Raw genomic sequence first — 12,939 nt, forward strand, 5'->3', positions numbered from 1 at the left:
CACCAGCTCTGGATTTTCCAGGAGTTTCTTTTCCCAGCACCAGGGAGAAAACAATTGAACTCAAAGTCACCAAGGAGTCCTAGCCATTCTCCACTCCCATCAGGAGCGGGGCCTTTTATACAGCTAATGGGTCTTAATTGCACCATTCAAGACCAAGCTACCTGAAAATACTTTGCCTTTCAGCAGGGAAAGCTCACCACAAAACATACGGTTGCAGAGGGAAAACCCATTTCCTTCCAGCTGCTGTGAGGATTACAGCCGAGTTCAGCGGGAAGAGAGAATTCTGGGTGGGGGTGGGGTGGCAGGTAATGTCAGCCTCTCTGCTAGTCAAAATACCCAGCATTTGGACCCTGCAGGGCCCGGCTCCTTTACACCTCTGTCTTTAGGCAGCTCCTTCTATTCCCTCCCCCCTCAGTTTCACCATTCCAATCCCTGCTCTTCAACATGTTAGTCTTGGATTTCATGCTGCGCTGATGGACAGAGGATGGAACAAATAGACAAATTGAACAAAAATGAATGCCATTGGCTTAATCCTCCTAATTTATTCCTTAAGCTGCCTAATTATTTCTCCTCCTCCTCCTTCTCTTTCTTCGCCTGCCTTTAAAATAGATTACTGGATTCCCTATTTATGCATCAGTGTGTCCCAGAATTACCTCCCCCCCCCCCCCCGCCCGTTCCTCCTTTCAATTTCCTGGATGAATGCACAGTGACACCCCTCTCCTCAGAGGTTCTGGCGATGCCTTCCCAACCCTGGGGCCTAGTTCCAACTTAGCCTCAGATTTGCTGCCAGCCGAACCTCCGCTCCTGTCATCCGATTTGTTCAACCGTTCTTTGCAGCATGATCAGTTTGTGAGCCGAGCTGCGAGGTTTCCCCCTGAACTCCAGGCACTTTTTGTGCATCTCTTCCCCGCCTGTCCATGGGTTCCGCAGTGTGTGCAAATGTCTGAGCAATTTGCAGACCTTTGCCCCCAATGTGTGCAGATTGAGCATAAGAACATAAGAAGAGCCCTGCTGGATCAGACCAAGGGTCCATCTAGTCCAGCACTCTGTTCACAAGGCGGCCAACCAGCCATCGGCCAGGGACCAACAAGCAGGACATGGGGCAACAGTACCCTCCCACCCATGTTCCCCAGCAACTGGTGCACACAGGCTTACTGCCTCGAATACTGGAGACAGCGCACAGCCATCAGGACTAGCAGCCATTGATAGCCTTCACCTCCAGGAATTTATCCAGGAGATTCACCACCCCATTGATATCGGAACCACCAGCCTCCGCTGTCTACCAGTACTTCCAGATCAGCATCCATTTGGGAGCAGCAAGAAGGGTAGGTTCATGAGTTTACATCAGTGCTGCAGAAAGCTTGCTCCATGGGCCTAGTCTAGCCTGCTGGATTCTTCAGTCCAGCCAGTGAAGCCTGGAATCCCCATCCCCTTTGAAGGAATCTCTTCGGTTATCTCCTATCTGAAATTGGAGATAACGGGAGTGGGGAGGTTCCTGGGGAGTTGTCCAGCACCTACTGCTCCTCCAAGAACCAGCTGAGCCAAGAAAGGTGCAGTAAACATCAAGCCATATCTGCTCTACATGCTGGAGACATGGCATGGCATAAGCACACAACTGGAGAGAGCAAACAGCAGGCCACACGTATGTTATGGTGCCAGTGCCAGCCATTCTGTTCAAATTGATGAACACAGAACAGCATTTTTGGCAAAGTGCCGAACAAATTCCCCAATCGTTTTGCAGCAATGGTGAAAGTGAATTAGAACGTGGGTGGGTGCTTCCTGAGAAGCTCTAGCCTACCGCCACTGAGTGGCTGAGATCAGATCAGGTAAAGAACAGAATGGGTAGGGCGTTCCCAGAATTAGTATTCTAAAATAATAAATTCTGATTAGGTAACCTTAGGTCCTTCAGATGTGTTGGACTACAACTCCAATCAGTCCCAAGCAGCATGACCAATGGTCAGGGATTATGGGAGCTGTAGTCCAAAAAAATCTAGCAGGCCTGTCCCAATAAAAGTATGACACTTGGTACAAGTGTATATATTACAGGTACAAAGAAGCAAAGTGGGTATTCATTACAGGTACAAAGAAGCAAACTGTGTATGTATTACAGGAATGTTCACTGAATTAAACAATAATTTCCACACTCTTTGCTATCCAGCCAATCAATTTTGGATATATTTTGTTTATCATGAGCAAAGCCAAAGCAAACCTCATTGTTGAGTTCAATACAGGGATGATTCCTCATCATCCCTGATGATGTAGAAATAAACTTAGCAAGACATCATGAGACTTTGTTATGCATGTGATAACCAATATGCATGTGATTTCATCTCCCTCTGTAGCTACATCCTCAGCCATTGCCAGAAGACGTACAATGCTGCTACTTTGCAGAAGCTAAGCTGGTCTGGGTCTGGTCAGTGGCTGGAGGGGAGACCACCTGAGGACCATCACCTGAAGCTTTCGGTTCCATCATGTAAGAAAAATGGGATGTAACACAGAGAACATTCAGGCAGATGCAGTTATTGCAGACATCACTCCAGCCCAGCTGTGCTTAGCTCTGATTTACAGCAACAATCTCCAACCTTTTGGGATTGGTGGGCTCATTTGGAATTTGGAGAGAATGTCATGGGTGCTCTCACAAAATGGCTGCCAAGGGGGGGCACAGGCAGCTACAAAATCCATCTCCCAGAAGGTAACTTCATGAGACTAAAAGAAAGGTAGCTTGCCCCAAAATCTAGGCACTGCAGTGGAGACCCCAGTTTTTCATGCTTATCGAAGTGACTTCCTCATTCCTACAGAGCTGAATTCAACCCGGAGCATAAATGTTCTTTGGGGATGTATTAGAACCAGTGATTTGAATGTCCTTGTTGACCTACCGCAAATCACCGCAGATCTATTGGGAGGCCTGGGACCACCTTCTGCCTCCTTTAAAGCACAAGACGCATTATTGTTTTCAGGAGCTTGTGTTCAGTGTGTGTGTGTGTGTGTGTGTGTGTGTGTGTGTGTGTGTGTGTGTGTGAGAGAGAGAGAGAGAGAGAGAGAGAGAGAGAGAGAGAGAGAGAGAGGTTTATTCCTTTAAAACCCTATACATAATATGTCCTGCATACATATGATTAGGTCACAAACATGATTAAATATGTAATCCCAAAGATGCCCAGCTTGAGAAAAACAGCACTGACAGGAGCTAAGCCCCTTCTTGTTTATCCACAACACCCCACTCCCAGCTTCCGACAACAAAACTAGAGCTCTATTTGACAATAAGCCATCCCTTCCTGTGTGCAATCCACTCCCTCCTTTCTCAAAAGACAAGGCTGGCTCTTGTCACCCTCCCCAGTCTCTCACCTAAGAGATTGCTTAAGCGTCATGGAGAGAGCTCAGGAGATCTGCCTTACAGCGACCCCCCCCCCCCCAAAAAAGGCCCTGCCAAACACATTAAGGGTCCAATCCTATGTATGCTGGCTGGATTGCTGGGAGTTGTAGGACTTTGCTCAGTCCAGACACGCATAGGATTGCAGCCTCATCTACACCAAGCAGGATATTGCACTATGAAAGTGGTATATAAAAGGCAGGAGCCACACCAAGCAGAATATAGCAGTATGAAAGCGGTATATGGTATGTGTCCATGGGCCCCAACAGATGTCAGTGCATTTCAGTGCCACTATAAAGCAGTCGTGTGGCTCCTGCCTTTTATATACCGCTTTCATAGCGCAATATCCTGCTTGGTGTAGATCAGGCCTAAATCAACGTCAGTGCTTAATTTCTACAGCACGAGAGAGATGCCGGAGCCTATCTGGAAATCACCCTTTTAGCCCCCCAAAACGTTCCTTCTAATCCCAGATGTGCTTGTGTTGTATTAAATGGTGAGGAAATGGAAGGCAGGAAGAACTCAACACATGCTCAGAGGTTCTGCCTTTGTTACAACCCTGACATTACGAGGAGACACCAAACAGCAGGCTCTGGGGTTGGGTCCGGGTGAAATTCAAACTACCTTGAGACATTAGACCCGGTGGGGTGAACATCCTTAAAAGCTAAAAATTAAGCCTAGACGGACCCGTTAAACCCTGACACTCTTCTGGAGGAACCGGAAGTCTACCTGGCTCCTCTTCGCCTGACCTGGTCTAGCTCACAAGGCGCTAGGAAGCCATTTGAGGTGGTCCCTCTTAAGATCTCAGGGTGAGCTCTGAATTTAAGAAGAAGTATTGCGGAGATGGCCACACGGGAGAGAGCTGTTGACAGTCCGCATTAGGCGGATGGGAAAGGAGGGGCAAGAGAATATCATGTGGTAGGGATGCTCTCTCTCTCTCTCTCTCTCTCTCTCTCTCTCTCTCTCTCTCTCACACACACACACACACACACACACACACACACGCACACACGGAGTAAATGCCTGGATGAGGACAAGGGTGGCTGCTGTGATGATGTAGCCCTGACAGCCACTCCCCCCCATCTTCTTAGGAGAAACCATGGCAACCAACACAAGCCTCATGGCAGAGCCATCTGCAAGGGGAGGGGAAGCTACACGTAGACACACTGGGCACACTTGAACCTGCCCTTTGCAAAACCAAGGGCTACATCCCGTCATTTTGCCTCCTCCCAAGGCTACGGCACACCGTGGGGCGCTGAAATCAAGGAAGAAAGAGGCGTGGGGGGCTCTCATCTCTCAGAAGTCGCCCTGCACAAAATCGAGATGCAGCCCCACTTTGAGATCCGAGAGGCACTTTCACTGAAGTTCAGAGGAGGTGTGTTTAAATAGGATCAAAGCTTTATGGCAGTGGAGGCAGGTGGCTTCGGTTTTGGTTTTGGTGGTGGGTCAAGCACCTTGGAGAGTTCCTTTAGAGTCCGGGATGGTTCTGACTGAAACACAGAACAGATTTACAGCCCCACAAAAATCGGGGTCACCAGCCTCTACTGCTTATAGGTCATACAGTTAATGTGTTTTATTTAAAGAAAAGAAAAGAAAGGGAAAAGGCAGGCTACGCGCTGAAGGCTGAACATTGCCATGCCTTAATATTAGGGTGACCATATGAAAAGGAGGACAGGGCTCCTGTATCTTTAACAGTTGCATAGAAAAGGGAATTTCAGCAGGTGTCATTTGTATGCATGTCGCACCTGGTTAAATTTCCTCTTCATCACAACAATTAAAGCTGCAGGAGCTATACTGCAGCTATACTGTGACCAGATTTAAAAGATGACAGGGCACCTGCAGCTTTAACTGTTGAGATGAAGAGGAAATTTCACCAGGTTCGCCGTATATACAAATGATACCTGTTGAAATTCCCTTTTCAATACAACTGTTAAAGATACAGGAGCCCAGTCCTCCTTTTCATATGGTCACCCTACTTAATATACCCATTTTACACTTGAGGAAGTGAGACTAAGTGACCTGCCCAAGGCCACACAGCAAGTCAATGGCAGAGCAAACATTTAGAAGCCAGTTTCCCCCCAGTATTCTATCTATCGGGCCATTCTGGATCTCACTCCCAGAAAGTATGTCCCTACTCCCATGGTTTCCTCCAAAAGTCAACTCCAATCCTATAAATTGGAGGGACTATAGTTTATCTCCAGGTGATGCTCTCAGGTCAAGGCTGGGGAAAAGACCATTTTCTGCCTGAGAGGATTTCCCCCATCGCTTCATCTCAATGCCTGGAAAAGCTTCACCTGCTTGATTTCTGCATGTCATGCTATTAAAGGCACAGAAGCAGAGCCTGTTTTAAAGAAAAGAAAACTCAACCCTAATTGCACGAGGTTTGCTGGACTGTGCTGTGATGAATTCCTCTCCTCCACCCCGTTTGTACATCTCCTGCACCTTTTTGCACCCCAGGCTCAAAGTCACGTTTTTCTGGGCGTAGGGATGCAATGATAGGGAAGGCTTCACCTGTTGAATTTCTACAGGTCATAGAAGGATTAAAGTGTACAGGAGCCCTGCTGTGAACAAAGGTGCAGACCTGGGAGTTCTGCTTTCCATTCATTACTCACTCCTCACTTCTCCTAACACACTTTGAGATAGATAGGGCTGATAAATGTTTCCCAAACCTGCTGGTGCCCTCTAGATGGGTTGGACTACAATTCCTAGCATTTCCCAGCAATGAGATGGGAGGAGTTGTAGTCCAGTACATCTGGAGAAGGCTGGGGTTGTTTGTCACTCGCAATTCTTCTGACAACACACTCCAGTTTAATCCTGGAGAAGCCCAATTAAAATTAATCCCTGTTAGTGTGTGTTCGGGAGGGGGGGCAGAGAGGGAAGGACAGAGAGAATGAAATCTGCCAAAGCACAATATTCAGTGCTTCATTTCCAGAAAGAAATACCACTGGCTCAGTCCTGCCTGTAAATTTTGAAAGGCTGGGTTCGAGCACCAGACTAAGGCCCTGGAGGCCTGGGTTCAAATCCTCCCCTCAATTATGAAGCTCATTGCTCACCATTTCTCATGCTAACCTACCTCACAGGATTGTTGTTGCAAATATCAAAGGATGCCACATACATCTATCTCCCTGTTGCTCCTAGCAGGAAGGAAGGCATAAAAACATTTCCCCCCCCCCACCCCATGAAATCACGTGAGGTGGAGGGGTGTCTACTTGACATGCTCAGAGGCACTTTTAGGATCACTTGGTATGTTACAAAGCCAAGTCCTAGCCTGGAAAACAGAACTACACCTGCCCTGGCACAGATCTGCTTTCATATCTGTGGGCTTATAAAATTTTTAAAATTTTTTTTAAAGAACCGCCCCACCCTCGAGATGACAGCTTGCCTTGATGTGAATTATTGATGGGTCATCTACCAACTCCCTTCACAGCTCAGCCTCCCGTGTGGAGGGAACATTCCCAAATGAAGTGGACTCTCCTCTTTTCTCCGGGGGGGGGGGATCACCCAGCTGCCACGTCCCCCTAACCCTCCACCCACTCTAATTATCTCCCCCAGAATGGAATCCCATTCTTTTGGCTTCCTCCTCCCCACAAAGGTAGCTGGTTTCACCACCACTACCCTTGCTGCCTTTTAAACTCTTCTCCAACCAATCAATACATCCCCCTTCCACCTCCGGCAGGGAAAAGCAACAAAAAGACCCACATCTTTCTCTGGCTCCACATAGATACCCCCCCCACACACACATACACACGTATATGCAGAAGGGCCATAAATCCCCAGGTGGCTGGATTCCTTCCTGAGCTCAGCTGTGGCCACAGCCTTTGATGGAGTACATTGATTTTGGATTAAAATGGGGAGGGGGGTCAGAGGTGGAGTACAGGGGGAGGGGTCCATTAGCTATGCCCTGTTGAACCGCAGCGGGCCTGGGTGCTCCGATTGGCAACGTCAGCATCAAAAATCATATTGTGGCGGTTCGCGAAAGACGTTCCCTGTGGACAATTGCCCACCCACCCGCCTGTTGGGTGCCAGTCCTAGTGGGGTGCTACCAGGAAAGCCCTCGTGGGCCCCAATCCCAACCTGGCATTGCTTGGATGAGGAAAACACACACCCCAACTCGCCATCCGTTCTTCCAGCATGGATGCCAACCTCCCCACCACCATCTGGCACTCCCCCGTGCAGAGGCGTTGGAATACAACACCCATCATCCTCAGACGACCGGCTGAGGAAGTTGGGAGTTATATTCCAACGCCTCTACGGGGGGGGGGGTCACCAGGTGGGGGAAGACTGCAGAGACAACCCCCCCCGACGTTTCTCCTTCCTAACACGTTAGGAAAAAAACGTGCCTTTGTTTCTGGAGCTCCAGGGAATTGTTCCTTCTCACACACCCAAGACACACGCACGGGGAAGGAGTTTTAGCTGTGCTCTCCCAAAATCAATCTTTCAGTTTCTCTTCTTCCATCCCATCCATCCTTAATGGCTTGAGAGGCAAACGCACACACGCGCACGCACACATACACACACGCAGGCGTATCCTTACCCAAGGCAAAATTTGGAGGCTGGAAACACAAACACACACACACACCCAGCTCAACTCATCGCTTGCGGGGAACTCACCCTTCTGGGTCGCAGCAGGAACCTCTTCCTCGAAAACCGAAGTCCCGAAGGGGCGCGCCTCTCACCCTCGCAGTTTGCTTGTTCGATGTCGTTTGCGGGGCAGATCGAAAGCAAGAGGGGACGAAGGCGAGATGTAGAAGCAGCGGCGTGAGAGCGCGCACGACTCGCGGCTGGATCGCGGGTCAGCTCAGGGCTTTTCGTTTTTGTTCGGCGAATATATATTTCTCTGCCGGAGGAGCTGTCCGCGCTCCGTGGTGCTGAAACGTTGGGAGCGGAGGGGCGTGGCCGGGAAGGAAGAGGCGGAGTTACACGGAAGAGTGAAGAAAGGAAGCGAGAGGTCTCGCTCGCTCGCTCTCTGTGTGTGTGTGTGATCCGAGTTTGCGTAAGAAGAGAGGTCCGAGATCGGGGTTGGATGTCCTTGTGCGACTGGGAAGAAAAACCATCTCGAGCCCAAACTTCAACCAAATGCCTTATTTCTTTATTTTATTTCATTTATATCCCACCTTTTTCCTCCAAGGAACCCAAGGTGGCATACATAATCCTCCTCCTCTCCATTTTATCTTCACAACAACAACAACACTGTGAGGTAGGCTGGGCTGAGAGTCTGTGGCCGTAGCTAGACCTAAGGTTTATCCCAGGATTGTCCTGGGGTCAAACCTGTTCATCTAAGTGCCACACAGGGCATCCAGTCCTCAGGCAGGGACGAACCCGGGATGATCATGGGATAAACCTTAGGTCTAGCTACAGCTTGTGACTGGCCCAAAGTCACCCAATGGATTTCCATGGCCTAGTGGGGACTAGAACCTGCATCTCCCAACCTCCCAGTCCAACACTCTAGCCACTACACCGCCCTGGCTTGGCCTCATCCGCCCTCCCCAATGTTTTGAGACGGGTGTGTTGGGAAGTCTGTTGGAGACTCTTAGCCCGCCCCTTGCAGAAAACAGGGTGAGATCCAGATTTATCTTGGATCAATTGCCCCTGATGGAAGTGGACTTCCCCACCCGCTTCTTCCCATGGCAGCTCCTCTTGCCTTCCTCCCCACCAAATGCTGCAGAGAGACCCAGGGAACTTGCTGAATGGGGTGAGCAGTGGCATGGGAGAGGGGAGAAGGATCCCCCAAAATTGGGTGGAGGCATTTCTCGAAGAAGGTGGATCCTGGATCCAGTCCATAGGAGGGATCCTTGCAGCAGCGGGGTGATGGTGAAACGTGAAAACCAGCTTAAGTTGTGTGTGTTTTGTGCATCAACATGGGCACTATTCACAGTGGTGGAGCCATCAGGGTAGCTATTTGGGGCAGGTGTCCAGGGCCCCACTTAGCAGGAGGGCCCCCAAATGCAACAGGGCTGATTCACCACATTTAATACACATTGCCATCTAAAGAGCAGACGCCTCCCTGAAATAAGGCCATTCAACCAGAGGCTAAAATGAGCTGACAGCAGAACTGACTGTGCAAGTGTCCTTGTGTGAGAGAGGACGAAAGCGCCTTTGCTCTCATGTTGTCAGCACGTGTGTATGGGGAGAAGAGATACATACGATCACATTAGCTACTCTTTCTTCATCCTGCCCTAGCTACCCTAATCATGGCAGGTTGAAGGAGCCTTCCCCAGCCAGCCATGATGGCTGGGGAATGCTGGGAATTGTAGTCCCAACACATCTAGAGGGCACCAGATTAGGGAAAGCTGGGTTAAAGAATGGTTGGTCAGAAAAAGTGGGCCATTTGGTGGATGTGAAGATTTTAGTAACCACTACTGTGTGATATTTATCACAGATTAAATAACACAAACTACCAGAGCAGTGCTGGTTCCAGGTTTTGCAGGGCTCTTAAGACACCTTCAATGGGCCCTTTCCTTCAATGAGCTGACCTTCTCACTCCCACGGTCACCAGCTGCTCTTGCTCATAGAAGCATAGAATAGTAGAGTTGGAAGGGGGCTATAAGGCCATTGAGTCCAACCTCCTGCTCAACGCAGGAATCCACCTTAAGCATCCCTGGCAGGTGGTTGTCCAGCTGCCTCTTGAAGGCCTCTAGTATGGGAAAGCCCACAACCTCCCTAGGTAATCGGTTCCATTGTTGTACTGCTCTAACAGTCAGGAAGTTTTTCCTGATGTCCAGCCGGAATCTGACTTCTTGTAACTTGAGCCCATTATTCCATGTCCTGCACTCTGGGATGATTGAGAAGAGATCCTGGCCCTGCTCTGACAACCTTTCAAGCATTTGAAGAGTGCTGCCATGTCTCCCCTCAGTCTTCTCTACTCTAGGCTAAACATGCCCAGTTCTTGCAGTCTCTCCTCCTATCCTGGACAGGGATAGCTTGACCACAGTGGTACAGGCATTGGTAACCTCAAGATTGGATTACTGCAACGCGCTCTATGTGGGGCTGCCCTTGAAGCTGCTCCGGAAGCTGGAGCTAGTGCAGAATGCTGCAGCTCGGCTGTTGTCTGGAGCTGCCCCTTTCCAGCATGTAACTCCTCTGCTGAGGGAACTGCACTGGCTGCCTATTCACTACCGGGCCAGGTTTAAGGTTCTTGTACTTGTGTACAAAGCCCTAAACAACTTGGGACCAGGATACCTGAGAGAGCGCCTTCTCCCTTACCAACCTGCCCGGTCACTGAGGTCATCCGAGGGCCTGCTCCTGGTGGTTCCACCTAGATCCATCCTCCGATTGGAATCCACCAGGGGAAGAGCCTTCAGCGTGGTGGCGCCCCTCCTGTGGAATTCCCTGCCTCTGGAGGTCAGGCAGGCTCCGACCTTGTACTCCTTTCGGTGCCTCCTGAAAACATCTTTATTCCAAGAAGCCTTTCTTTAACATGCAGCCTTGGATTTCTGTTTTTGCTTCTTTTTAAATTTTGTTTTAACTGTTTTATTCTGTTTTTATTTTCATTTTACCTTGTACACCGCTCTGAAATTTTTCAATGGGGAGCGGTATATAAATATTCTAAATAAATAAATAAATAAATAAATAAATAAATAAATAATACGGCTTTGTTTCCATCCTCGTTGCCCTCCTCTGAACCCCCTCCAGCTTGCCTGCATCCTTCTTGAAGTGTGGCACTCCGTCTCTTCTTTCTCCCCATTTCTCCCATTTGCTTGCTTGACAGACAAAGAGCCAGAGAACATATAGGCCGCGGCCTCCTCTGCTCCTCCTTCTCACAGCCGCCATTAGCTGGACTAGAGCAAGAGGCTGGTGAGCAAGCAGGTTGCAAAAACAAAGAGGAGCGAATCCAGGGGGTGGCTTCTGTCAGAGGGCCCCTACTGGGGTGTGGCTCTCAGGAGGTGCCCAACCAGGCCTATCCTTGACACGAGGCCTGTACCAGACAGTGTTCGTGTGGCTGTTTACATTGTGTGCTGGATTCTAATTGGTCTAGCTGAAGGAGTGGGGAGACGTTTGAGGCACATCCAATACATGGAGTGTGTGTGGCGGGGGAGAGAAGTTGATGAATGTGAGGAAATCAGGAGAAAATATTGACATGAGTTTGTATTGTAGAATGGGGAGGATGATCTTGTGTGCATGTGTGTCCATGCTTTCCTAATGGGGTGGGTCATGCGTTGGAGTGCTCCAGCGAAGCGGAGAGGTGCACGATCCATAACTGTAGAGGAGGAAGGAGTGTGCATGCGAAAGATGCAGAGAGCGAAGGAGAAAAGCGCCTGTCCTTCCGGGAGGCGAGAGAGAGAGGCAGGGGAGAGCACAGTGTTGATGAGGGGGGGAGGAAAGAGCCGCCAAAGCGACAGAGGGGAAGGGCGCACGGTTGGTGTTTGCGAAGAAGAAGATGGAAAGAGGAGTTTGTATGGCGTGGGCAGAGTGGGGGTGTCTGTGGGGGGTGGGGTGGGCATGTGGCCTGAAGTGAGAGGGACACTAGTGCCATCTGGTGGAGGAAGCGAGTCCTGCAACGCATCCTTATGGCTGTGTGTGTGTGTGTGTGTCTGTGTGTGTGTGTCTGTGTGTGTGTGTCTACACACACACACTTCACTGTGCCAACACCACACACAGTGCACTATTCCCTCTTAGAATCCCTTGCTAAGAAGCCACTGAATTACTTTTCCACTCGGAGAATCCAGAGGGAGGCTATCCAAGGGCAGCTCAGCTCTCTGCCCCGAGCTTCAGCTCCCGTGTTTTGCAAAGGATATCAGTTGACTACGAGAGCCATCAACCCCACCAAAAGAACTGGGATCTCTGCACTCTAAATCCACCTGAACCTTGGCCCATACAAGGGAGCCTAGGATCCCCCACCCCACAGAGCAAAGTGGGGAATCACCACCATCATTTCAAAAGCAGTTATGGGAGGGTGTTAGTGCAAAGCGTGCTTTCCCCAAAATGCCCCCCTCTCTGTGTGTGTCAAGCAATAGCAGCGGGGTGGGGGTGGTTCAAGGGCAGATTAAAGCGAGGAGCCATCCCCAAAAAGTCCAGGGCAAGGAGGGGAGAAGGACAAACATCCGTAGCAGAGACGGGGAAACATACGGCCTTCCAGATGTTGCTGGACCACAATTCCCATTATCCCTGACCACTGGCCCAACTGGCTGGGGCTGATGGGAATTGGAGTCTGACATTATGTGGGAGAAAGTCAACCAATACCCCACTCTTTATCTATAGGGAAAATGGAGGAAGCAACATTAAGGAGCTATTTTTAGCTATTAGGGAAAAACGGGGGAGAGTTTCCCATCTCTCTCAAAGTACCCACTGCTTTAGGACAGGGCTTGGCAAAAGGTAGATCTCCAGATGTTTTGGACTTCAACTCCCAGAAGCCTGTCAGTATGGCCCATGATTGTGAATGCTGGGAGATGACATCCAAAACATCTGGAGGTCACCAGGTCGGAGAAAGGTGGCCTTCGGAGGGAAGGCCTGCTCCATCCCTCCTCCACTGCAGTTTGCAAAGAGCCATGACCTGGAGGAAGGGCGGGGGAACAAAATATATGAGGAAAGATCTGACAGCACCATGGCAACATTTGGGAGCTGACACTTTGGTTGCC

This window comes from Elgaria multicarinata, chromosome 11, assembly GCF_023053635.1.
Source record: "Elgaria multicarinata webbii isolate HBS135686 ecotype San Diego chromosome 11, rElgMul1.1.pri, whole genome shotgun sequence".
In the NCBI taxonomy this organism is placed as follows: Eukaryota; Metazoa; Chordata; class Lepidosauria; order Squamata; family Anguidae; genus Elgaria; species Elgaria multicarinata.